Source organism: Chiloscyllium plagiosum, unplaced genomic scaffold (genome assembly GCF_037043375.1).
Source record: "Chiloscyllium plagiosum isolate Xiang-an unplaced genomic scaffold, Cpla_swu_hap1 HiC_scaffold_12, whole genome shotgun sequence".
Classification (NCBI taxonomy): domain Eukaryota; kingdom Metazoa; phylum Chordata; class Chondrichthyes; order Orectolobiformes; family Hemiscylliidae; genus Chiloscyllium; species Chiloscyllium plagiosum.
In genome coordinates this window covers 101,702,810-101,726,393 of record NW_028270150.1, presented here as the reverse complement: position 1 = coordinate 101,726,393, position 23,584 = coordinate 101,702,810, and the positions used below count along the sequence as shown (strand labels likewise).

General features: G+C 47.9%; 1 protein-coding gene and 1 long non-coding RNA gene across 21 annotated transcripts in view; one reads left to right on the top strand and one right to left on the bottom strand.

Moving 5' to 3' along the window:
• LOC122555472 (pleckstrin homology-like domain family B member 2) overlaps positions 1-23,584 on the bottom strand; it is a 242,555-nt gene that overhangs the window by 150,196 nt on the left and 68,775 nt on the right. The window contains exon 1 of one of the 20 annotated variants that reach the window (XM_087993114.1): positions 16,406-16,641. The exons of 18 other annotated variants lie outside the window; for them this stretch is intronic. The gene's annotated coding sequence lies outside the window, so the exon portion shown is untranslated. Of the gene's footprint in view, positions 1-2,712; positions 2,968-16,405; positions 16,642-23,584 lie in introns of those variants that run through there. One more of the 20 variants, XM_087993115.1, reaches the window with a different exon arrangement.
• On the top strand, positions 22-23,357 carry LOC148148651 (uncharacterized). The gene is made up of 4 exons (XR_015758944.1): positions 22-39; positions 5,735-5,919; positions 7,378-7,566; positions 23,240-23,357. It is a non-coding gene; the product is annotated as an uncharacterized LOC148148651 (long non-coding RNA).

Genomic DNA, 23,584 nt, shown 5'->3' with positions numbered 1-23,584 from the left:
GCCATGACAGTTTGAAAACAAATTATTTGAAGTTGTATGGTAAGTACAGAGTTTGGATTGTTCTAATTTTTTCAAACTTACTTTTGTAATAAAGTGTCCATGTTGTTGTTAAAGCAAAATCTGCAACATTTGTGAACGTATGGTTCAGTGAGAGACCTCTTTGACAAAACAAAAATCAGATCAAAATATGATCTATCAAGTCAGGTTCCTGTCTGGGATCTGACTTATCCAGTCGGACTATCAGCTGGGATCATTACAATACCTCCCAGTCAAAACCCTAAATCTGTTTCTCCCCCCCCCCCTAGACCTTGTATCATCAGTTAACGAGAACAGCCTTTCTTTATCTATTTTATCAGTACAGGTCACGATCCCCTCGATCTCAATCAAATCTCTCCTCATATCCCCTGCTCTAAAGGGAACAACCCCATCTTCTCTAAATTGAACCTTATCATTAAAAATCACTCATTTGTAGAACTCATTCTGGTACATTCATCTCCACCTCCATCACCATCCCTGTTCCCTCACCCCCAATTCACCACCACCGTCTCAAAGACAACTGGGGATGGGCAGTAAATGCTGGTCAGCCAACGACACCCACATCACATGAATGAATGATTAAAAAGCTCAGTAAATAGGGCTGTGGCCAAGCCACTCCAGGTGGTGGAGTCCATCCCGCCCCCTTGACATACTCAGTGCTTCCTTCAAGTGGTGTTCAAAATTGAGGGGTCCACAGCCAGAAATCATTGCAGGCTATCAAATCATTGCCAAGACTCATGGAACTCTGACTTTTATGTCAGGGGGGCACTACAAAGCAATGGACCAGATGTTGCGTTACTTCTTGCCAAATCTCTAATTGGATCACACTGGGGACCCTGCATTGGGTGCCATGCAGTATCCTGGGGGTTGGCCATACAAAATACGGTACAATGCTGCAGGAATAATCAAAATGATATCACGGCCAACAGGGTTACGTTCTTGGAACAGGCCGTGCTCACACAGTTCAGGGGCAAACCGATTGAGAGGTTCGAAGGTGGCTGGAGGAGTGGTTGGGCGAGATGGAGATGGACTGTTTCAGAACACGAGGGCAGAAGCTTTACATTTGAGCCAGGCCGTTTGCGTTGATGTCAGGAAGCACAGCTTCACTCCTGGATAGCAGAGAGCAGACACGCTCTGCCCTGAGTTACAGATACTAATACTTTCAAGACGGGAGATTTTTGGGAGGTATGGACTCAAAGCAATATGGAGGGTAAATGAGCAAAAACTAAAGAACAGTACAACGCAGGAACGGCCCCTATGGCCCACCAAGCCTACATCATCACCTTTCTGAAGTCAAAACTTTTTACCTCTACCTGGTCCAAATTCCTCTATTCTCAACTTATTCATGTATCTGTCAAGATAGCTTTTAAATGTTGCTATTGTATCTGCTTCTACCACTTCCTCTGGTAGCATATTCCAGGCATTTATTAGTCTATTTAAAAACTTCTCTTTCATCTCCTTTAAACTTTCCCCTTTTACCTTAAACCTATGTCCCTGAATAATTGACATTTCTACCCTTGGGTTAAAAAAATTCCAACTATCCATTCAATCCACCTCTCTGATTATTTTCTCGTTTTGAAGTTGAGATATGATCTATAGAACGGTAGAACAGACTCAGTGGGCTGAATGGCCTTTTCCTTTGTAACACTTGAGGGATTGAATATCCTCCTCTAAAGCCTAGAGTGTGGTGCTGGAAAAGCACAGCAGGTCAGGCAGCATCCGAGGAGCAGGAGAATCGATGTTTCGGGCAAAAGCCCTTCATCAAGAACGAATGATTCACTCCTGATGAAGGGTTTTTGCCCGAAACATCGATTTTCCTGCTCCTCGGGTGCTGCCTGACCAGCTGTGCTTTTCCAGCACCACACTCCCAACTCTAATCTTCAGCATCTGTAGTCCTCACTTTCACCTCCTCTAGAGCCTATCTAATGGGCTCAAAGCAGGGAATGGCCTCCTGCTCTCCCGATTTAACAGGTTCAAGGCCTGAATGGCCTCCTCCTGTTCCTAAATAACCCGAGTGTCCTATTCCCATCCGACGTTATGGGCGCTGGGAGCTGAATATACTCCTCCTTTTTCCTATCTAATAGGTCTAAAAGGACTGCTGCAGTGTAACTGACCCAAAAGGATGAAGGGCTTCCTCCTGTCCCTATGTAACAGGCTCCAAGAAATGAATGGCCTCCTCTTGTCTCCAAGTAACAGGCTTTGAGGGGTTGAATGGCCTCCTCTTGTGCAACATTTTCTAAAGTGCAGCTAGACTTTGATGAGAGCTAAATTGGGAGTACGTTCCTGTTGCCAGGAATCCCCCCCCCCCACTCCCCCGTCTCGACTGTAAGTCTAACACCCAGCCCCAGGGCCAAGTAACAGAACGTACATCAGGTTCACAAAGGTCTCTCGTTTTCTCACCCGTAAACTACCCAATTCCTGTCAAAGTATCAGCCCCCTAGTAATGACAGGCCACAGGTAACGGTGCTCATGGCAGTGGACAGGCAGGTTCGCCTTCAGTGTTAACATTTCTGGGAACAGAGTCAGACCCGGAATTCCGACTGGGTCCAGCAGGCAAAGAGCAGCAGATTGCCAAGTATGACAGCCTACAGCTTGGGGGATGCTGCCTTTGTACCCTTCCCCCGCCCGACATCCTCCTGCCAAACACACAGTCTCATGGTACGCGATCATGTTTACCTTCTTTATCCAATTAAGTCCCAGGCAGCGCAGGGTCCTGTCAGACAGATCTCCTAAAATACTGGGAGGTGGGGGGGAAAAGAGGCAGTTCCTGCTCTGTCGAAGCTCAGCCGCAGAATCTGTGAGCTTGTTGAAGCTCGAGACATCTGGAAAGCATTCCGCCTTCTCACAACGTGCCAGATGTTCACTCGCAGCTTTTGTTCACCAACATTCCTTTTTAAACGCCGGGGCTTCTTTTCTTTGGGGTTTTGCAATACCAAATCCCACAGTCTTTACCAAGCCACTGCACCGAGGCAGCCAGATTCCTAGGTCATTCCCTTACCCACACACTTTCCCAAGCAATAGTTAGGAATCGTGGAATCCTATTCATCGCCATATTTGGTCAGAAACAAAGGAAAACATTCCAAATGCAGCCCTGGAATGATTCCCTCCTGTAACTCTCCACTCATAATGCTGACTATGCCTCAGAAACACCAGTGCAGAGTTTGCTACCAGAATGACTGTGAGCCCAATGGCTATTGCTAATATCCACATACAACCCAGGCAGGGGGTTGTGATGGGCACTGTGATAAGTTGCCCCAAGTTGCTGGGCAATTAGTGTTTCTCTGCCATTTTCTCGGTGGAAGTGGCCACTCACCCCCAAACTCGCAGTCTACAACGTTCCTTCTGAGCCGCGTACACGGACAGCCGCTCCAGTGTTCTGCCCAACAAAGTGTCTGCACTCAAGGGCCCTGGATGCCTCCACAGCCACTGAGAAAATTTGAGGGAACGCTGCCTGCCGGTTCAAGAAACTGCTGCATCTACACAAGGATTATCCATTAATCATCCAAATTAGGAACAGGAACTGACTCTCTGCTCCTTGACGCTGCTCCACCGGTCAGGGCTGTTCTGATTACTCTACAGGAGAAAGTGAGGTCTGCAGATGCTGGAGATCAAAGTTGAAACTTTATTGCTGGAACAGCACAGCAGGTCAGGCAGCATCCAGGGAACAGGAGATTCGACGTTTCGGGCACAGGCCCTTCTTCAGGAATGAAGAAGGGCCTGTGCCCGAAACGTCGAATCTCCTGTTCCCTGGATGCTGCCTGACCTGCTGTGCTGATTACTCTACATTCTTACCTACCCCACCTCTTGTGTTATGCCTCATAATCAGTATACCTTTAAGAGACACCCTCATGACATCATCACTGCATCATATCATGTGACTTTAGGGTCTGAAGGTCCCTGTTTCCATCTTACCTCAGGATCACTTGAAGCACGACATGCCGCTCTGTGTAACTTAACAGCTTAATGTTAGGCCAGACTCTGATGTGCCTGTGAATGTGATATTAGTGAGGTGCAATAAACTTCTGTTGGATCTTTCAATACCATATTATCCACACTCTGTTCCTTATGTTGTGGGGGATAACATAAGTATCATGCATCAACTCGGAGAAAGTGAGATACTGGAGATCAGAGTCGAGAATGTGGTGCTGGAAAAGCACAGCAGGTCAGGCAGCATCCAAGGAGCAGGAGAATCAACATTTCAGGCATAAGCCCTGAATGAGTCATGCCTGAAGGGCTTATGCCCGAAACGTTGATTCCCCTGCTCCTCGGATGCTGCCTGACCTGCTGTGCTTTTCCTGTATCATGTATCAAGTAAAGATAATCTGTTGGGAGCAAAGCCCAAATCACCCTTGATAACCTTTCTGATGTGTTCAAGAATCTTAATTCTTCTGCTTTAAATATACACTGAGACTCTGCTCCAACTGCCTTTTGAGAACCAGAGATCCAAAGACTGGTGCGCCTTTCAGAGAAATAAAATGCTGCTCAGCTCTAACATCTTCATCACAAAGTTAAAGCTGGTACTCAATTACTCCCCACTATTAACATTCTGGGAGCTACCACTGACCAGAAGCTCAACTAGACTTGCCAATATAAACACAGTGGCTACAAGAGCAGGTCATAGGCCAGGAATACTGCAGAATGTAATTCTGTCTCCCCATAGCTGCCCATCAGCTACAAGGCACAAGGAAAGAGTGTGAGGGATTACTCTCCACTTAGCTACGTGAGTGCAGTTTCAACAACACTCAACATCGTGCAGGACAAAGCAACCCACTCGGTCGTCACCACATCCTCAAGTATCCTCAGCCTCCACCAATAGCACTAAATAGCAGCAGGGTGTACTATCTACAAAATGCATGGATTGCAGTGGTTCAGGAAGGCACCTCATGACCACTATCTGAAGGCCAACTAGGGCCAGGCCTTGGGACCCTCCGACCAAACGGCATCAATGTGGATTTCACCAGTTTCCTCACTTCCCCTCCCCCCTCCTTATCCCAGTTCCAACCTTCCAACTGGCCACCGCCCTCTTGACATTGAATGTGAAGGGGAGGCAGATCGATTTTCTCTTGTTGTAGATGATCAATGCCTGACATTAGTGCAAATGTTACTTGCCACTTGTCAGCCCAAGTCTGAATGTAGAGATTAGATTCCCCACAGTATGGAAACAGGTCCTTTGGCCCAACAAGTCCACACAGACCCTCCGAACAGTAACCCACACAAACCCATTCCCCTACCCTATATTTACCCTTAGGCAATTCACCTAACCTGCAGATCTTTGGACTATGGGAGGAAACCTACACAGACACGGGGAGAATGTGCAAACTCAACACAGACAGTCGCCCAAGGCTGGAATCAAACCTGGGTCGCTGGCGCTGTGAGGCAGCAGTGCTAACCATTGAGCCTTTAAGACAGACAGCCTTTAAGTAATGGAGTGTAATGGGCATTGGTGCTGGGGCTTGAGCTATTTGCAATCTATATTTTGGACTCTGATGAAGGTACTTTGTGCATTACACCCAATTTGGCTGATGATACAAAGGAGGGGGGTAATGCAAACTGCAAGAAGGGCACGAAGATGCTTGCACACAAATCACAAAACTAACATGCAGTTACAGCAAGCAATGCAGACGGAAAATGCCACGTTGATTTGTATTGTAATGGGATTGGAGTGGAGCAATAAAGAATCCTTTTCACAAATGTACAGGGTTGGGGTGAGACCACACATGGAATACTGAATGCAGACGTTGTCCCCACCTCTCAGGAATGATATACATACCCTTGAAGGGATGGAATGAAAATCCACCAGACTGATTCGTGGAATGGCATGGCTGTTTTACAAGGAGAAATGGGAGTAGAATGGACTTATACTCTCGAGTTTCGAAGAATGAGGTATGGTCGTACATAAGAGTCTCAGCCACTGTATTCGGGGGGGATGCCAAGAGGCTGTTCCCTCGGCTGGGGCATCTAGAACTAAGAGGAGTGAGCACATAAGCAGCAATGATGAATGATTTGAAAACAAAATTAGAAGGGCGCTTGAAAAGCTAACTTTGCAGGTCAGTGTGACTGACTGAATTGTTCCATGGAGAGCAAGCATAAACTCAATGGGTCAAATGGGTTGCTTTATGCAGTCAATCATTCTGACTGAGTAAATTGGTTTTGCATTTGAGAATGTGCAGTCCTTGGAGTGGGAGGGGAAGGTGAGAAAGGATCTTGATACACCATACTAACTCAAACCCAGAGTTAAACTGAAAGTGGCCCTTATCTTTGTTCGAGTCCACACAAGAACAATAAAAATGACCTTCGATTGAGTCAGTGTGAAGTTAAAGATTCAATAAATACCGTTGAAAGGTGGGAAGAGAAGTTCTCATTGTCTGCCCTCCCCCCAGTGCGCTGATCAATATTTATCCCTCAAAACATTCCAGAGGGTGAAAGAAAATTCAGTGCAGTGCGCAATGCCAGAAACAGGTTTTAGCCCGGCCGTTAGTTTGCCTGTTTGAGGTGCTGACCACTTTGTTAGCTACTTTTGGGAAAGGCAAGCCCACATGGCAAACTCCTGGTGAACCTCTGGGAGACCCCTGCAAACAATAGTGTAAGTGTCTACACATCAAAATGTGCAGCAACCCAACAGTTAACTCGCAGACCTCTGGGCCATTGATCACTTAGCGTATTGCTGCTTGTGAGACTGTGCACAAACTGGTTGCCATGTCTCCCACGTTACACTGACCACATTTCTGAAGTGCCTCACTGGCTGTGAAGTATTTTGGAAAGCAAGTCCTTTCTTCTTCCAACAACATGGCCAAGGTCTCCATTTGTAAAGACACAAGAATCCAGTTCTAGTCTCCTCACATTTATTGGGGGGAACAACAGAGTCTCAGAAAGATCACCAAGTTGGGTCAGCATATTAACATTTGGGGCAGCACAGTGGTTAGCCCTGCTGCCTCACAGCGCCAGAGACCCGGGTTTGATTCCAGCCTTGGGCAACTGTCTATGTGGAGTTTACATATTCTCCCAGTGTCTGCACGTTTCCGGGTGCTCCTATTTCCTCCTACAATCCAAAGATGTGCAGGCCAGGTGAATTGGCCACACTAAACTACTCATAGTGTTAGGTACTTTAGTCAGGGGTAAATGTAGGGGAATGGGTCTGGGTGGGTTACTCTTCGGAGGGTCGGTGTGGAAGTGTTGGGCCAAAGGGCCTGTTTCCATAGTGTAGGGAATCTAATCTAAGATGTCTTAGATAGAGTCAGAGTGGGACAGCATAACTTAAAGAAGTATACTTACCAGGTTCAGGGGTGATCTGATTGAGGTTTAGAATATGAAGATAACATTAGATTGTGTTTGTGTACCTAGGCTGCTCTGACTAAACAGTTTCGGAATGATCTGGGCTGACAATCTCAATCACTTAGGAAATGGAAGCACCTCAAAGATTTTAACCTAAGAAATACGAGTTTCTCAACCAGGTTGCCTACCATCTCCTGCGTTACTTTTTGAGTGGGAGCAGCGTCGAAGTAAAAGCGAACCCGGGAGACTACAGCTAAGGTAAGACAGTTTGTTTCAAAATTACTTAGCTGTAGCGGGCAGCGGTGTTTTTTTTTCTCTCTTCACAAAAAGAGCGGGAGCAGCAGAGGAAGTGATGGCAAACAGAGGGGCAGCCGGGAAGGAGAACTGTGAGTATAAATACTTACCCTTTAATCACCAACGGTCATTTGAGTGGGAGCAGCGGAAGTGAGGTTGGAGCGCATAGCTGGGCGGGAAGGTAAGTGATTAGTATTTGAGTGGGTGTGTTCTAGACGCCATGTCCTACTCCCGTAGGGCCTCCTCTAACCTAACTTTAAAGTCCACAGGTAAGTGACTCAGTGTTATTGACTCAGTGTTCTTGTTTTTGGAGAAAGTGTAGAGTAATGGCAGCGCAGACAGTGGAATGTTCCTCCTGCAGGATGTTTGAGGTAGGGGTGACCACCGATACTCCTGCCGACTTCGTCTGCAGGAAATGCAGTCAGATCCTGATCCTCACCGAACGAGTTAGGGAACTGGAACTGGAGTTGGATGAACTGAGGATTATTCGAGAGGCTGAGAGGGTGATTGATAGAAGCTACAGGGACATAGTTACGCCGGAGAACAGGGGTAGCTGGGTAACAGTTAGAGGTGGGAAGGGGAGGAAGCAGGCAGTGCAGGGATCCCCTGTGGTCGTTCCCCTAAAAAATAAGTATACAGCTTTGGAAACTGTTGGGGGGGACAGCGTTGCAGGTGTAAGCTGCAGTGAAGGGTTCTGTGGCTCTGAGACTCAGAAGGGAAAGGGGGAGAGGAAGAGAGCGCTAGTTATAGGGGACTCTCTAGTTAGAGGGACGGACAGGCGGTTCTGTAGACATGGGCGAGACTCACGGATGGTTTGTTGCCTCCTGGGTGCTAGGGTCCGAGACGTCTCAGACCGTGTCTTCAGAATCCTTAAGGGGGAGGGTGTGCAGCCAGAAGTCGTGGTACACATTGGCACCAACGACATAGGTAGGAAGAGGGGTGGGGAGGTCATTCAAGAGCTCAAGGAGTTAGGCTGGAAGCTAAAAGCTAGGACAGACAGAGTCGTCATCTCTGGGTTGTTGCCGGTGCCACGTGACAGTGAGGCAAAGAATAGGGAGAGAGTGCAGTTGAACACGTGGCTGCAAGGCTGGTGTAGGAGGGAGGGCTTCAGATATTTGGACAATTGGACTGCATTCTGGGGAAGGTGGGACCTGTACAAGCAGGACGGCTTGCACCTGAACCAGAAGGGCACCAATATCCTGGGGGGTAGGTTTGCTAGCACTCTTCGGGGGGGTTTAAACTAATTTGGCAGGGGGATGGGATCCGGACTTGTAGTCCAGCAAGTAAGCTAGCTGTGTGTCAGGATGCCCAAGACTGTAGGGAGGCTGTGGAGAAGGTAGCACTGACAGGGACTACTTGCGGACACAGAGATGGGTTCAAGTGTGTATACTTCAACGCAAGGAGTATCAGAAATAAGGTGGGTGAACTTAAGGCGTGGATCGGTACCTGGGACTACAATGTTGTGGCCATCACGGAAACGTGGATAGATGAGGGACAGGAATGGCTGTTGGAGGTTCCTGGTTACAGGTGTTTCAGTAAGATTAGGGAGGGTGGGAAAAAAGGAGGGGGGGTGGCGTTGCTAATTAGAAATGGTATAATGGCTGCAGAAAGGCAGTTCGAGGGGGATCTGCCTTTGGAAGTAGTATGGGCTGAAGTCAGAAATAGGAAAGGTGCAGTCACCTTGTTGGGTGTTTACTATAGGCCCCCCAATAGCAGCAGAGATGTGGAGAAACAGATTGGGAAACAGATTTTGGAAAGGTGCAGAAGCCACAGGGTCGTAGTCATGGGCGAGTTCAACTTCCCAAATATTGATTGGAAGCTCTTTAGATCAAGTAGATTGGATGGGGCGGTGTTTGTGCAGTGTGTCCAGGAAGTTTTTCTAACGCAGTATGTAGATTGTCCAACCAGAGGGGAGGCCATATTGGATTTGGTACTCGGTAATGAACCGGGACAAGTGGTGGGCTTGTTAGTGGGTGAACATTTTGGTGATGGTGACCACAATTCTGTGACTTTCACCTTGGTTATGGAGAGAGATAGGTGCGCACAACAAGGTAGATTTTATAATTGGGGGAAGGGAAATTACAATGCTGTAAGGCAGGATTTGAGGAGCATACGTTGGGAGCATAGGCTGTCAGGGAAGGATGTGGTGGAAATGTGGAACTTTTTCAAAGAGCAGATACGACGTGTCCATGATATGTATGTACCGATCAGGCAGGAAAAAAATGGTCGTGTGAGGGAGCCTTGGTTGACGAGAGAGGTTGAATGTCTGGTAAAGAGGAAGGAGGCTTACATAAGGTTGAGGAAACAGGATTCAGACAGAGCAGTGGAGGGATACAGGATAGCCAGAAGGGACCTGAAGAAAGGGATTAGGAGAGCTAAGAGAGGGCATGAAAAATCGTTGGCGGATAGGATCAAGGATAACCCCAAGGCATTTTATGCGTATGTGAGAAACCTGAGAATGACGAGAACGAGGGTAGGTCCGATCAAGGACAGTAGTGGGAGACTGTGTATTGAGTCGGAAGAGATAGGAGAGGTCTTGAACAAGTACTTCTCTTCAGTATTTACGAACGAGAGGGACCGTATTGTAGAAGAGGAGAGTGTGAAATGGACTGGTAAGCTAGAAGAGATACCTGTTAGGAAGGAAGATGTGTTGGACATTTTGAACAACTTGAGGATAGACAAGTCCCCCGGGCCTGACGGGATATATCCTAGGATTATGTGGGAAGCAAGAGAGGAAATTGCAGTACCGTTGGCAATGATCTTCTCGTCTTCACTGGCAACGGGGGTGGTACCAGGGGACTGGAGAGTAGCGAATGTTGTGCCCCTGTTCAAAAAAGGGAATAGGGATAACCCCGGGAATTACAGGCCTGTTAGTCTTACTTCTGTGGTAGGCAAAGTAATGGAAAGGGTACTGAGGGATAGGATTTATGAGTATCTGGAAAGACACTGCTTGATTAGGGACAGCCAGCACGGATTTGTGAAGGGTAGGTCTTGCCTTACAAGTCTTATTGAATTCTTCGAGGAGGTGACCAAGCATGTGGATGAGGGTAGAGCAGTGGATGTAGTGTACATGGATTTTAGTAAGGCATTTGATAAGGTTCCCCATGGTAGGCTTATGCGGAAAGTCAGGAGGCATGGGATAGAGGGAAATTTGGCCAATTGGATAGAAAACTGGCTAACCGGTCGAAGGCAGAGAGTGGTGGTAGTGGTGGAGCCCAGTTACAAGTGGAGTTCCGTAGGGATCAGTTCTGGGTCCTCTGCTGTTTGTAATTTTTATTAATGACTTAGATGAGGGAGTCGAAGGGTGGGTCAGTAAATTTGCAGATGATACGAAGATAGGTGGAGTTGTGGACAGTGAGGAGGGCTGTTGTCGGCTGCAGAGGGACTTAGATATGATGCAGAGCTGGGCTGAGGAGTGGCAGATGGAGTTCAACCCTGCCAAGTGTGAGGTTGTCCATTTTGGAAGGACAAATAAGAATGCGGAATACAGGGTTAATGGTAGGGTTCTTAGTCAGGTGGAGGAACAGAGGGATCTTGGGGTCTATGTTCATAGATCTTTGAAAGTTGCCACTCAGGTGGATAGAGTTTGTAAGAAGGCCTATGGAGTATTATCGTTCATTAGCAGAGGGATTGAATTCAAGAGTCGTGAAGTGATGTTGCAGCTGTACAGGACTTTGGTTAGGCCACATTTGGAGTACTGTGTGCAGTTCTGGTCGCCTCACTTTAGGAAAGATGTGGAAGCTTTGGAGAGGGTGCAGAGAAGATTTACCAGGATGTTGCCTGGAATGGAGAGGAAGTCGTACGAGGATAGGTTGAGAGTTCTCGGCCTTTTCTCGTTGGAACGGCGAAGGATGAGGGGTGACTTGATAGAGGTTTATAAGATGATCAGAGGAATAGATAGAGTAGACAGTCAGAAACTTTTTCCCCGGGTACAACAGAGTGTTACAAGGGGACATAAATTTAAGGTGAAGGGTGGAAGGTATAGGGGAGATGTCAGGGGTGGGTTCTTTACCCAGAGAGTGGTGGGGGCATGGAATGCGCTGCCCGTGGGAATGGTAGAGTCGGAATCATTGGCGACCTTTAAGCGGCATTTGGATAGGTACATGGATGGGTACTTAATCTAGGTTAGAAGTTCAGCACAACATCGTGGGCCGAAGGGCCTGTTCTGTGCTGTATTGTTCTATGTTCTATGTTACCAGCCTGTTTTGGCCATACCACAGATAGTGCTGGTCATCAGGCAGGGCGTCAGGGGAGATTTACCAGAACCGTTCAGGGGATGAGCGAATTTACTGACAAAGTTAGTTTGATGAAGTTAGATTCTAAGAAAAAAAAAACAAGCTTAGAGATTTGACAGGTGGGTAAAATATGACGACAGATTGGATTACTTACAGTGTGGAAACAGGCCCTTCAGCCCAACAAGTCCACACCGACCCACAACCCACCCATTCACCCCTGCCCCTAAAACTACGGGCAATTTAGCATGGCCAATTCACCTAACCTGCACATTTTTGGACTGTAGGAGGAAACCAGAGTAAACCCACGCAGACACGGGGAGAATGTGCAAACTCCACACAGACAGTCGCCCGAGTCGGGAATTGAACCCGGGTCTCTGGCGCTGTGAGGCAGCAGTGCTAACCACTGTGCCACCGTGCCACCCATAGGATAGGTGGACACAAGAAAACTGTTCCCACTAACTGATGATACAAGGACGAGGGCAGACTTTTTTTTTAAACTGTTCATTCACAGAATGAGGGAGTCTCTGGCCAGACCAGCATTTATTACCCATCCTTAATTGCCCAGAGGGCAGTCAAGAGTTAAATACCTTGCTGTCAGTTTGGCGTCATATGTAGGCCAGAACAGGTAAGAATGGCAAATTTCCCTTTCTCTAATGGGTGTTCACGAACTGGCTGGGTTACCTTTCAGAACAACAATTGACAATGGTGACTATCAGGCTAGCTTGCTGTTGTTCATTTTTACTCAATTCAAATCCCACCATTTGCCATGGTGGGATTCAGAGCCCCCACATTCCCAGAACATGAACCTGGGTATCCAGTGACATTACCACTAAACCATCACCTCCCCTTTCAGGCCTTTGGCAAGAGATCCAGGAGGGTTTGTGAGTAAAGCCTTTGTTCATGCAGCCAGGGCAAACAACCTGGGAACTCAATAGCCCCACGAGGGTGATGGAAGCAGTGACAATGAATGGCTTTAAAAGGAAATTGGACGGCGTCTGGAGTTCAATCAACCTGCAGGGGTATGGGGAGAGTAGGATAATGGGACTGACGGGATTGTTCTGCAGGGAACAGACATGGACTCAATGGACCGAACAGCTAAATGTAACCTTGCCAAATTGCCTCATAGTGTCCAAGGATGTGCAGGCAAGCTGGGTTAGCCATGGTTAATGTGGGGTTACAGAACAGGGTGGAGGGCTGGGTCTGGGTTGGATGCCCTTCAGATGGTCAGTGCAGACCTGATGTGCCCAATGGCCTCTTTTGTATTGTCAGGATTCGATGATTCTATGGATTATGTAGACTTCATTTAAACACAGCGAAAATCTTTTCCCCTAGCTGGGGAGTCTCAGGATCATTTAGCACTGAAATGAGGAACCTGGGAGATTCTCAACCACAGAAAAGATGTGGAGACCAAGTCGATGAATATATTTAAGAGATAGATAGATACAGTTTTAGATTTTAAAAGGCATCACCTTCCTACAAAAGGGGACGGGCCTAAGCGATTGACAAAAGCCTCTGGAAAGAAACTGCCCATGACAGTGGGAAAGAGAACAGGAAAAAAACAATGGAAGACAGGAGGAAGAAGTAACCACTGATGTAATTACACAAACATGGCCGTCAATTTGCACACAGCTACCTCCCAAAAAAGTAATATTTTATTCCAGTGCTTCCCACACACTTTCCCCGTCAACACAAATAAGGGCAGGACTTGTACAATTAGAAGTGAGCCCTCGGGTAGTGCTGTACAGTAGAGAGGCCTATGTTCAGTTACACTATTCTTTGAAGTTTGCGTCACATGTCGACAGGATGGTTAAGAAGGTGTTTAGCACACTTGCTTTCATTGTTCAGACCTTTGACTATGGATTGAGGTTGTACAGGACACTGGTGAGGCCTCTTCTGGAATACTGTACCCATTTCTGGACACCCTGTTATAGGAAAGATATTAATAAGCTGAAGAAGGTTCAGAAACGATTTACCAGGATGTTGCCAGGACTGGAGGGTTTGAGTGATCAAGGAGAGGCTGGACAGTCTGGGACCTTTTTCACTGGAGCGTAGGAAGTTGAGGGATGACCTTATAGAAGTTTATAAAATCATGAGGCGCATAGATAAGGTGAATGGCTGGTGCCTTTTCCCTAGGGTGGGGAATTTCAAGACCGAGAGGAGAAAGATTTTTAAAAGATGAGACAATTTTATTCATTTAACAGAATGGGGCTTGCGTGTGGAATGAACGTCCAGAGGATGTGGTGGAAGTGGGTACAGTTACAATGTTTAAATGACACTTGGAGAAATATACGAATAGGAGAGGAATACTTGGAGAGATATGGGCCAAGCGCAGCCAGGTGGGATACTTTGGTTTGGGATTATGGTCAGCATAGACCAAAGGATTTGTTTCTGTGCTGTATTGTATGACTCCATGACTGTATACTACCTGTGAAAACTAGGCAGTGGACAATGAAAGAGAAGTTCAGGGATGACATTTTTATCCATAGGGTGCTGAAATAAAAGGAACCTTCATTCCCATGAGAATTGTTTTACAGACATGATTCAGGTCTACAACACCAGGTAGTTAAATTAATGTTTACCATAGCAGCCATTGCTCCACAGGAAAGCCCACTGGGGTCAGGACCCACAGTATGGGAAGTCCTGTTTTGGGCATGGAGCGAGGTATAAATATCGACATGGAAGAACACACCTACTGGGCTGGAGAAGAAGGAGAGGAGGGGCAAAACTAGATAGAATAGATGGGGGGGGGGATAGAGAAGGGGGGGGTTGGTGGGAGAGCCTGGGTATTGGAGGTAATGGGGAGTCCAGTGCGGAGAGGAGGAAAGGGGCCTGTGTACAGGGGATGGGGGCAGGGGCCAGGGTGGAGTGTAGGTGTTAGGAGCAGAGGGGAATAGGGGTGAGGAGGAGTCCTGGGTGGAGAGGGGTAGTGGGGCACAGGGGGGTCATGGGTGGTGAGGTGGATAGGGTGATCTGGGTGGAGGAGAGGGGGCTTGGGTGGAATAGGGGAATCCTGGAGGGGGGAGGGTTGGGGGAGGCTATTTGGAGAGGGGAAGATGGGTCCTGGATGGAGGAGGGGAGGGCTTCCTGGGTGGAGAGGGGGGAAAAAGGAGGGGGTGCTGGGCAGAGAGAAGGATCCTTGGTGAAGAGGAGCAGAGGGACTAGTCGGAGAGGGGCCTGGGTGGAGAGGAGCAGAGGGAGTAGGGGGAGGGGGGCCGGGGTGGAGAGGAGCAGAGGGAGTATGGGGAGGGGGGCCGGGGTGGAGAGGAGCAGAGGGACTAGGGGGTAGGGGGTGGGGGGGAGCAGAGGGACTAGGGGGAGGGGGGTGCAGGTGGAGAGGAGCAGAGAGACTAGGGGGAGGGGGGCCGGGGTGGAGAGGAGCAGAGGGACTGGGGGAGGGGGGTCTGGGTGGAGAGGAGCAGAGGGACTAGGGGGAGGGGGGCCCGGGCGGAGAGGAGCAGAGGGACTAGGGGGAGCGGTGTCCAGGTGGAGAGGAGCATAGGGACTAGGGGGAGCGGTGTCCGGGTGGAGAGGAACAGAGGGACTAGGGGGAGGGGAGCCCAGGTGGGGAAGAGCAGAGGGACTAGGGGGAGGGGAGCCCGGGTGGGGAAGAGAAGAGGGACTAGGGGGAGGGGAGCCCGGATGGAGAGTGGGATCCTTATTGAAGAGGAGCAGGGGGGCTAGGGGATCCTGGGTGGAGAAGGGGAGGCCAGCTGGAGATGGGATCTGGCTAGGGTCAGGGTCCAGGGAGGGGGTGTACGAGTTGTGCCTGGTTACAGAATACCAGAGCCTGTGCCGAGCTGAGGCTGGAGGTGGTCAACCAAGACTACACTGTGGTCCCGGGCTTTAGAGCTGACCGTCTGCTGGATCTGGAACCTCAGTCAGACCCATTAGCTCAGATTAACAAACAGCATGGCACTTTCCAGAGAGACGTCGCCCCTCCCAGTGAATCACCCCGGTGCCCAGGGGAGTTACATTTAGGCACATTCTCTCTTCAGCAGTGAGGACAGACCAATCTCCACCACCTCTCTGCACACAGTGAGAGGATGGGACTCTTAAGTGTGCTCCAAGCCCCTGACTCTGTTGGTCCGATCCTTAGCCATCACCAAATTACTGGGAGCCTGTTACCTCCTTTCTCCCAGTCCAGCCTCTGAGTGGGGTCTGAGGCTGGGGCTGGCCGGTGTTTTAAATAGCCTCGGGAATGCTGTTGACACCTCCTTCCAGCCGGAGAGAGGTCTCCTGCTTCTTAACGTCACTCCCCAGTCGGACAAACAAACAAAAGCAGGCGAAATCCTGACACAGTGCGTCAGCGGAGACAGCACTAGGTCTGAATCACCAGGAGACAAGACTGCTTGAAAGGAAACTCAGCCTGCAGCGCTGTGTCCACCCTCCTTTCAGCAGGGTTTGAACCCTCTCTCCCTTTCCACACACACCTCTCCCGTAGCAAGGAATTCTGTCTGCCACAAAAGTTTCAGAGGAGAAATCTGTGCACTATACTCACAGCACTCAATCCAATCTGAGCCAAGCACAGACCTGAGTGAGAATCCTCCTAACTGTCTAAAACCACTGACCTTTACAATGCGCCTGCCACAGGAGTCTGGCCAGACTGTCTGCTGTTACCTCCAGGCACTTTCAGTCTGGGAAGTTAGTCTGGAGCAGGCCGGCCTCCAACACACGCCTCTTCCTCACCGTCACTTGAGGGAGGACCCCCCTCCCCTTAAAATCCTCTCAAAACTTCTCCCGCCCTCCTCTTCCCTCTGTCACAGGATTTGAGAGCGAAGAATTTCCTTCCAACAAGGGGAAATCAATCCCAGTGCGGAAATGAGACAGAGAGAGAGAGAGAGAGAGAGGACTGCACTGCTTGCGAACTGTCTGCTAACAGCTCTGTCCCAGAGTGAGAGACAGAAAACCACATGTTTACCTAACCCCGTCTGCTTGTCTTCAAGAGAACTCTTTTGCTGTGCTGGAGAGAATGTGAGGAATGTGAGGAATAATTAATAGGTGCCAGTGTCTGTCGGTATTGTATTTCCCCAAGAGAAAATGTTGAGTTTGCAACTCCCCAGGGTCTGTGTTGACACTGCAGACTCCTCCACAATGCTATAGCCTCCAAACGAGTCCCAGTCAAACCCCCGCCCCACCGACAAAAACCGAAATTGCTGGAAAAGCTCAGATCTGACAGGATCTGTGGAGAGAAATCAGAGTTAACGTTTCAGGCCCAGCGACCCTCCCTCAGATCCCTTGCCCTGCCCCACTGACACCACCTTTCCCATCAGAAATGTAAACACCTCAGTGGAAGGGTTCCTCCGTGCCCAAGGTGCTACTCAAATGCAGGTTGCCATCCCGGGCGTGACTGGCAGCTGATTCGCTGTTCCCACCGTGCCAGAGAGCCAGACTTGATCCACCACAGGTCCTGACCCTCACTGCTTTTGCTCGCTCTCTCACATACACATCCCAAATGCATTCTCATTACCTCACATAGTAACAAGCAACCAGTGAGGTGACCAGCCATTAATTGCAAAGCTCTACAGTCACTGCACATGGAAATGGCTGGCATGCTCACAATTATTGGCCATTCCTCACGAGGGCATTAGCAGAGTACCACCCAGTGCCCACACACAGATCTCACCTTCCACTGAAGTGTCAAGTCATTGACAAAAACTTGGCTGTCAGTTTGGACCCTAGACAAAAAAACAAACTCATATTCCTGGGCGTCACAGTCGAAAGAACGGACAACGGAGAACTACAAACCTGTGTATACAGAAAACCGACAAACACTGACCAAATACCTAACTACACCAGCAACCATCCCAACACACACAAACAAAGCTGTATCAGAACACTATTCCAACGAGCCACCACACACTGCAGCACAGACGAACTTTGGAAAACAGAGGGGAACCACCTGTACAACGTATTCAAGAAGAACGGATACTCAAAAAATACAGTGCGCAGATTCCTCAGGAACAAACCACGGACCAAACACAGCCAGAAACCCTAACCACCTTACAATACATTAAAGAAGTCTCAGAAATAACAGCCAGACTACTAAGACCCCTCGGAATCCTAGTAGCACACAAACCCACCAACACTCTCAAAGAAAAACTACCAACTTAAAAGACCCAGTACAACCCATGGACAAAACCAACATCATCTACAAAATTCCTGCAAGGACTGCCACAAACACTACGTAGGACAAACAGGAAGAAAGTTAGCCACCAGGATACATGAACACCAGCTAGCCACAAAAAGACACGACCCTCTCTCCCTCATAGCCCTACACACGGATGAAAAAAATCACCATTTCGACTGGGACAACACATCTATCCTGGGACAAGCTAAGCAAAGACATGCCAGAGAATTCCTAGAGGCCTGGCCCTCCAACCACAATGCCATAAACAAACACATAGATCTAGATGCCATCTATTAACCCCTCAGAAAATGAACAGGAAATGACATCACCACAAACCCCAGGAACCCCATCCAGGAGAAAGATATAAATAGAAAGCAGGAGACAACAGCTTTGTTTCACTTGGAGGTCGCCACTGATGATGTTACCGAGCCAGGTAATGAAACGTCTGGATATCAAACCTACAGCTCAGCGAGCAAACCTACACCCAAAACCTCAACCTGAGCTACAAACCTTCACAAACCTTGCACAAAAAACATGGTGGGGGGTGGGGGGTTGGGCGAGAGAGAGAGATTCACCACCTCAAAAGTGCTTCAGAGCCAATGATGTACTTTGAAAGTACTTTTTACACTGACACAATGGAGGAAACAGCATGATCAATTTGCACACAGGAAGCTTCCACAAGCAGCGAGTGACACACAGTCGGCTTTTAGTAACGTTGAATTGGAAGACAAACAATAGCTGATACGCTCAGAGGATTCCCCCATTTCCTCCACAAATTTCTGCTACAGGATCTTTTCCCTAGAGAGGGGAGATGGGACCTCAGTTTATCTTGATCATCAAAGATCATCAGACAGATTATTCCAAACCCACTACTACCTAGAAGGACAAGGTCAGCAGATACGTGGATGGAACTGGGACAAGTATGACTGTTGCAGTTCTGGGGTTTAGATGTTACAGTACAGTCAGGGAAGGTGGTAAAAGAGGTGGAGGTGTGGCATTGTTATGTAAGGACAGTATTACGGTGACAGAAAGGACGTTTGATGAGGATTCATCTACTGAGGTAGAAATAGGTAAGGAGAGATCACCTTGTTGGGAGTTTTCTATAGGCCTCCGAATAGATCCAGAGATTCAGAGGAAAGGATAGCAAAGGAATTTCCTATAGGCCTCCGAATAGATCCAGAGATTCAGAGGAAAGGATAGCAAAAATGATTCTGGATATGAGCAAAAGTAACAGGGTAGTTGTTTTGGGGGGCTTTAGCTTTCCAGATATTGACTGGAATTGCTATAGTTCGAGTACTTTAGATGGGTCAGTTTTTGTCCAATGTGTGCAGGAGGGTTTCCTGTAACATTATGTAGACAGGCCAACAAGGGGCGAGGCCGCATTGGATTTGGTACTGGGTAATGAACCAGGCCAGGTGTTAGATTTGGAGGTAGGTGAGCACTTTGGTGATAGTGACCACAATTCAGTTATGTTTACTTTAATGATGGAAAGGGATAGGTATATACCACAGAGCAAGAGTTATAGCTGGGGGAAAGGCAATTATGATGTGATTAGGCAAGACTTAGGATGCATAGGATGGGGAAGGAAAATGTAGGGGATGGGCACAATTGAAATGTGGAGCTTATTCAAGGAACAGCTACTGTATGTCCTTGATAAGTATGTCCCTGTCAGGCAGGGACGATGAGGTCGAGCGAGGAAGCCGTGGTTTACTAAAGTTGAATCCCTTGTCGAGCGGAAGGCGGCTTATGTGAAGATGAGATTTGAAGGCTCAGTTAGGGAGTTTGAGAGTTACAAGTTAGCCAGGAAGGACCTAAAGAGGGAGCTAAGAAGAGCCAGAAGGAGACGTGAGAAGTCTTTGGCAGATAGAATCAAGCAAATCCTAAAGCTTTCTATAGGTATGTCAGGATTAAATGAATGACCAGAGGAAGATTAGGGCCAGTCAAGGACAGGAGTGGGAAGCTGTGTGTGGAGTCTGAAGAGATAGGAGAGGCACTAAATGAATATTTTCTGTAAGTATTCACACAGGAAAAAGACAATGTTGTCGAGGAGAATACTGAGATACAAGCTATTAGACGAGATCGGATTGAGGGTCACAAAGAGGAGGTGTTAGCAACTCTGGAAAGTGTGAAAATAGATAAATCCCCTGGGCCGGATAGGATTCATCCTCGGATTCTCTGGGAAGCCGGGGAGGAGATCGCAGAGTCTTTGAGTTTGATCTTTATGTCATCATTGAAGGCAGTAGGGCCTGGCATGAGTGATTCAGCTATGAAGAGAGATTAGTCAGACTGTGATTGTTTTCCTTAGAGCAGAGAAGAGTGAGGCAGACCTGATTAAGCTGTGCAGAGTTCAAAAGCTGTCCAGCTAGGGTAGATTGGGAGAAATATTTCTCCTTAATGCAGACAGGTCAATAACCAGGCGCACAGGTTAAAGGTAAGGAGCAGGAGGTCGAGAGAGAAATAGAAGAAACATTTTGTCACGCAGAGGGTGGTGGGTATCTGGAACTCACCGCCTGAAAAGGGTGGTGAAGACAGGAACCCTAAAGACATTTAAAAATATTTATACGAATACTTAAAACAGCACAGCACACAAGGTTATGGGCCAAGTGCTGGAAACCAAGGTTAGTATAGTTGATGACCAATGTGGACATGATGGGCCGAAGGGAGACCTTCCGCACTGTAAAATCTCTAGGATACTCTCACTGAAGCTTCTAACCCCTGGCACCGTTCTGGTAAAGTTCGTCTGCTCTCTGTTTTGTTTATTTTCAATCCAACTTACCACACGTTGGGTTTTGACCTTTCTCACCAGTCTTTCACGTGAGAGCTTATCAAAAGATAACCATATGGTCTATGGTTAAACAAGGACTGCACGGTGTGACATTCTTGTTAACCTCCTCAACAAAAAAGAAAATTCCATCAGGTTAGTTACACATCGCTTTTCCTTGACAAAGCTCACCGCCCTTGTTCAATCTGTGTCTTTCCAAATGTGGATTAATGCTTTCCCCTCAGAATCCTTCCCAGTAATTTTCCCACCACTGAGGTTAGGCTGACTGGCCTTTCATTACACTGTTCCAACCTCTCTTTAAATAAAGGCACAGTTTTAGCTGTTGCTTAAACCCCTTCTCTGAAGGTTGGTGCCAGTTACTGAATGTAACAGCTGAGGCCCGATGAAACTTCACCACAACTTCCTTGTTCATATTCTGTGTGTCTCGACGCGTTATGCCAAGGATCCCAAATGCTTATTAACAACTGTCTCAACTTGTCCCGACAGCTTCAAAGACTACTTAAACCGCCCACCCCTCTCAAATCCGTCTGTCCCCGTAATCCTTTTAAAATGCATTAAGTATTGAGCAGGCTGTGGAATAAAAGGTTAATTCTACCTTTATGACTGAACCTGTGTGTAAGAGATGTGACATGGTGATGCCACAACTGAGACCTGAGCTTGTGTTCAGCTCTGCCCAACATATCTGTAGGGAACAACATAATGAAAGGCCAGTCAGCCTAACCTCAGTGGTGGGAAAATTACTGCGAAGGATTCTGAGGCAAAGCATTAAACCGCACTCGGAAAGACACAGATTGAACAAGAGTCGAGAGCTTTGTCACCACCTCTGGAGCACTCTGAGCAGTTTTGGCCCCATAGTAGGGGCAGCATGATGGCTCAGTGGTTAGCACTGCTGCCACACAGCGCCAGAGACCCAGGTTCAATTCCCGCCTCAGGCGACTGTCTGTGTGGAGTTTGCACGTTCTCCCCGTGTCTGCGTGGGTTTCCTCCCACAGTCCAAAGATGTGCAGGTTAGGTGAATTGGCCATGCTAAATTGCCTGTAGTGTTTGGTGAAGGGGTAAATGTAGGGGAATGGGTCGGTGTGGACTTGTTGGGCCGAAGGGCCTGTTTCCACGCTGGCAGTAATCTAATCTAAGTAAAGCTATTATTTCGTTGGAGAAGGATGATCTTTGGTACGGAGGGATTGTCTTTTGATCAAAGATTCAACAGGTTGGAATTCTACTGACTGGAGGAATGAGAGGCAATCTCACTGAAACATACAGGATTGCGGCCTTCCAGCCTGAAAAGCCTCAGCGTCGTCTGGAGTCAAGGCCTAGTATGGACTAGAGTCTAGGTGCCGGCATAGAATGTATTGGAAAGACTGTTATTCCACATTTTTTATTTATTTAACTATATTGTTCCCTCTTAAGAATTAGTACTTAAGAATCTGTACCTAAGATGGCGCCATAGGTGGCGATTTGTAAACTTTGCACCATACTAATTTGAGCACCTGATGATAAAGCTAATTCTAAGCCTCTTAGACGTTGAGATGATGTTCCCCCTCATGGGAGAGTCTAGGATGACAGGGCAGTGTTCATGTGTTTACTTAAGACTGAGATAGATAGATTCATGATCAGCAGGAGAATCGATGGTTATGGGGAAAAGGAAGGAAAATGGACATTAGGAATATCAGATCAGCCATGATCCTACTGAATGGCGGAGAAGGCTTGAGGGGCCGAATGGCCCACTCGTGTTCCTATTTCCGATGGTCACGTGTTCTTAATGCACACCACTGATGTTCACTGAGCTAGATATGGGCTATCTGGCCTAATCACCCTACACAAACTGGGAGTCACCGGAATGGTCTCCACAGGACTGAGATCACACATTCCGAGGGAAGGCTTCAGTGAATTGATCAGTGTCTCTGTGTAAACAAAAGCAATCGGACATACTCTATCAGAGTGCAGGTTTATGCACAGATGATTCCTACCCACTGTGTTTGTGGAAGGAAACGAGCCTGAGATTTATTGCTGCCTGCCAGGCAAGCTTTAACTCTCCAGAAATCCCACCTTCGTACTTTATGTTTCCACATCCCGTCCCACCTCTAATTCATGCCATTTTCTCAGCCGTTCCACGTGAAACCCTTCACTGATCACTCACAACCGCTCGGGAGGAAAGCGGTGTGATTGTTTGTTCAGTGCTCACACCTTCCTGCAGGGAGGCTGTTGCTGCCAGTGTGCCGGGTCGCTGGACACACTCTCTGTCAGAATGACGAGCTAGCACATTGGAAACTGGAGCAAAAGGAGGTCGTTCAGCCCCTCAAGCCTGCTTGGATATTAAAATGGATCAGAGCTGACCATGTTTCTCTACTTGACTTTCCCACCCCCAGTTGCCCCCTATCCCTTGATATCTCGAATATCCAAGTGGATTCGGATTATGAAGTTGATAAGCAATAGAGAAAGCCAGTAGAGAACCTGATTGCTGTGAAAGGACACTTTTTGTCTTGCACCTTTCAGGACCATTCGCAAGAATGCCAAAAATAAAGGAAAACAGCATTTTCCATTGTACGAGAAGACAGTGCTGATTAGATGGCAAGTGGACTCTGAACAGTAAAGGCTAGTGAAAGCATTGTCATTGAGACTGCACTGGCTAGATGATAACTGACAGTTAACTGTTGAAACTTTATTGCTGGAACAGCACAGCAGGTCAGGCAGCATCCAGGGAACAGGAGATTCGACGTTTCGGGCACAGGAGGGCCTGTGCCCGAAACGTCGAATCTCCTGTTCCCTGGATGCTGCCTGACCTGCTGTGCTGTTCCAGCAATAAAGTTTCAACTTTGATCTCCAGCATCTGCAGACCTC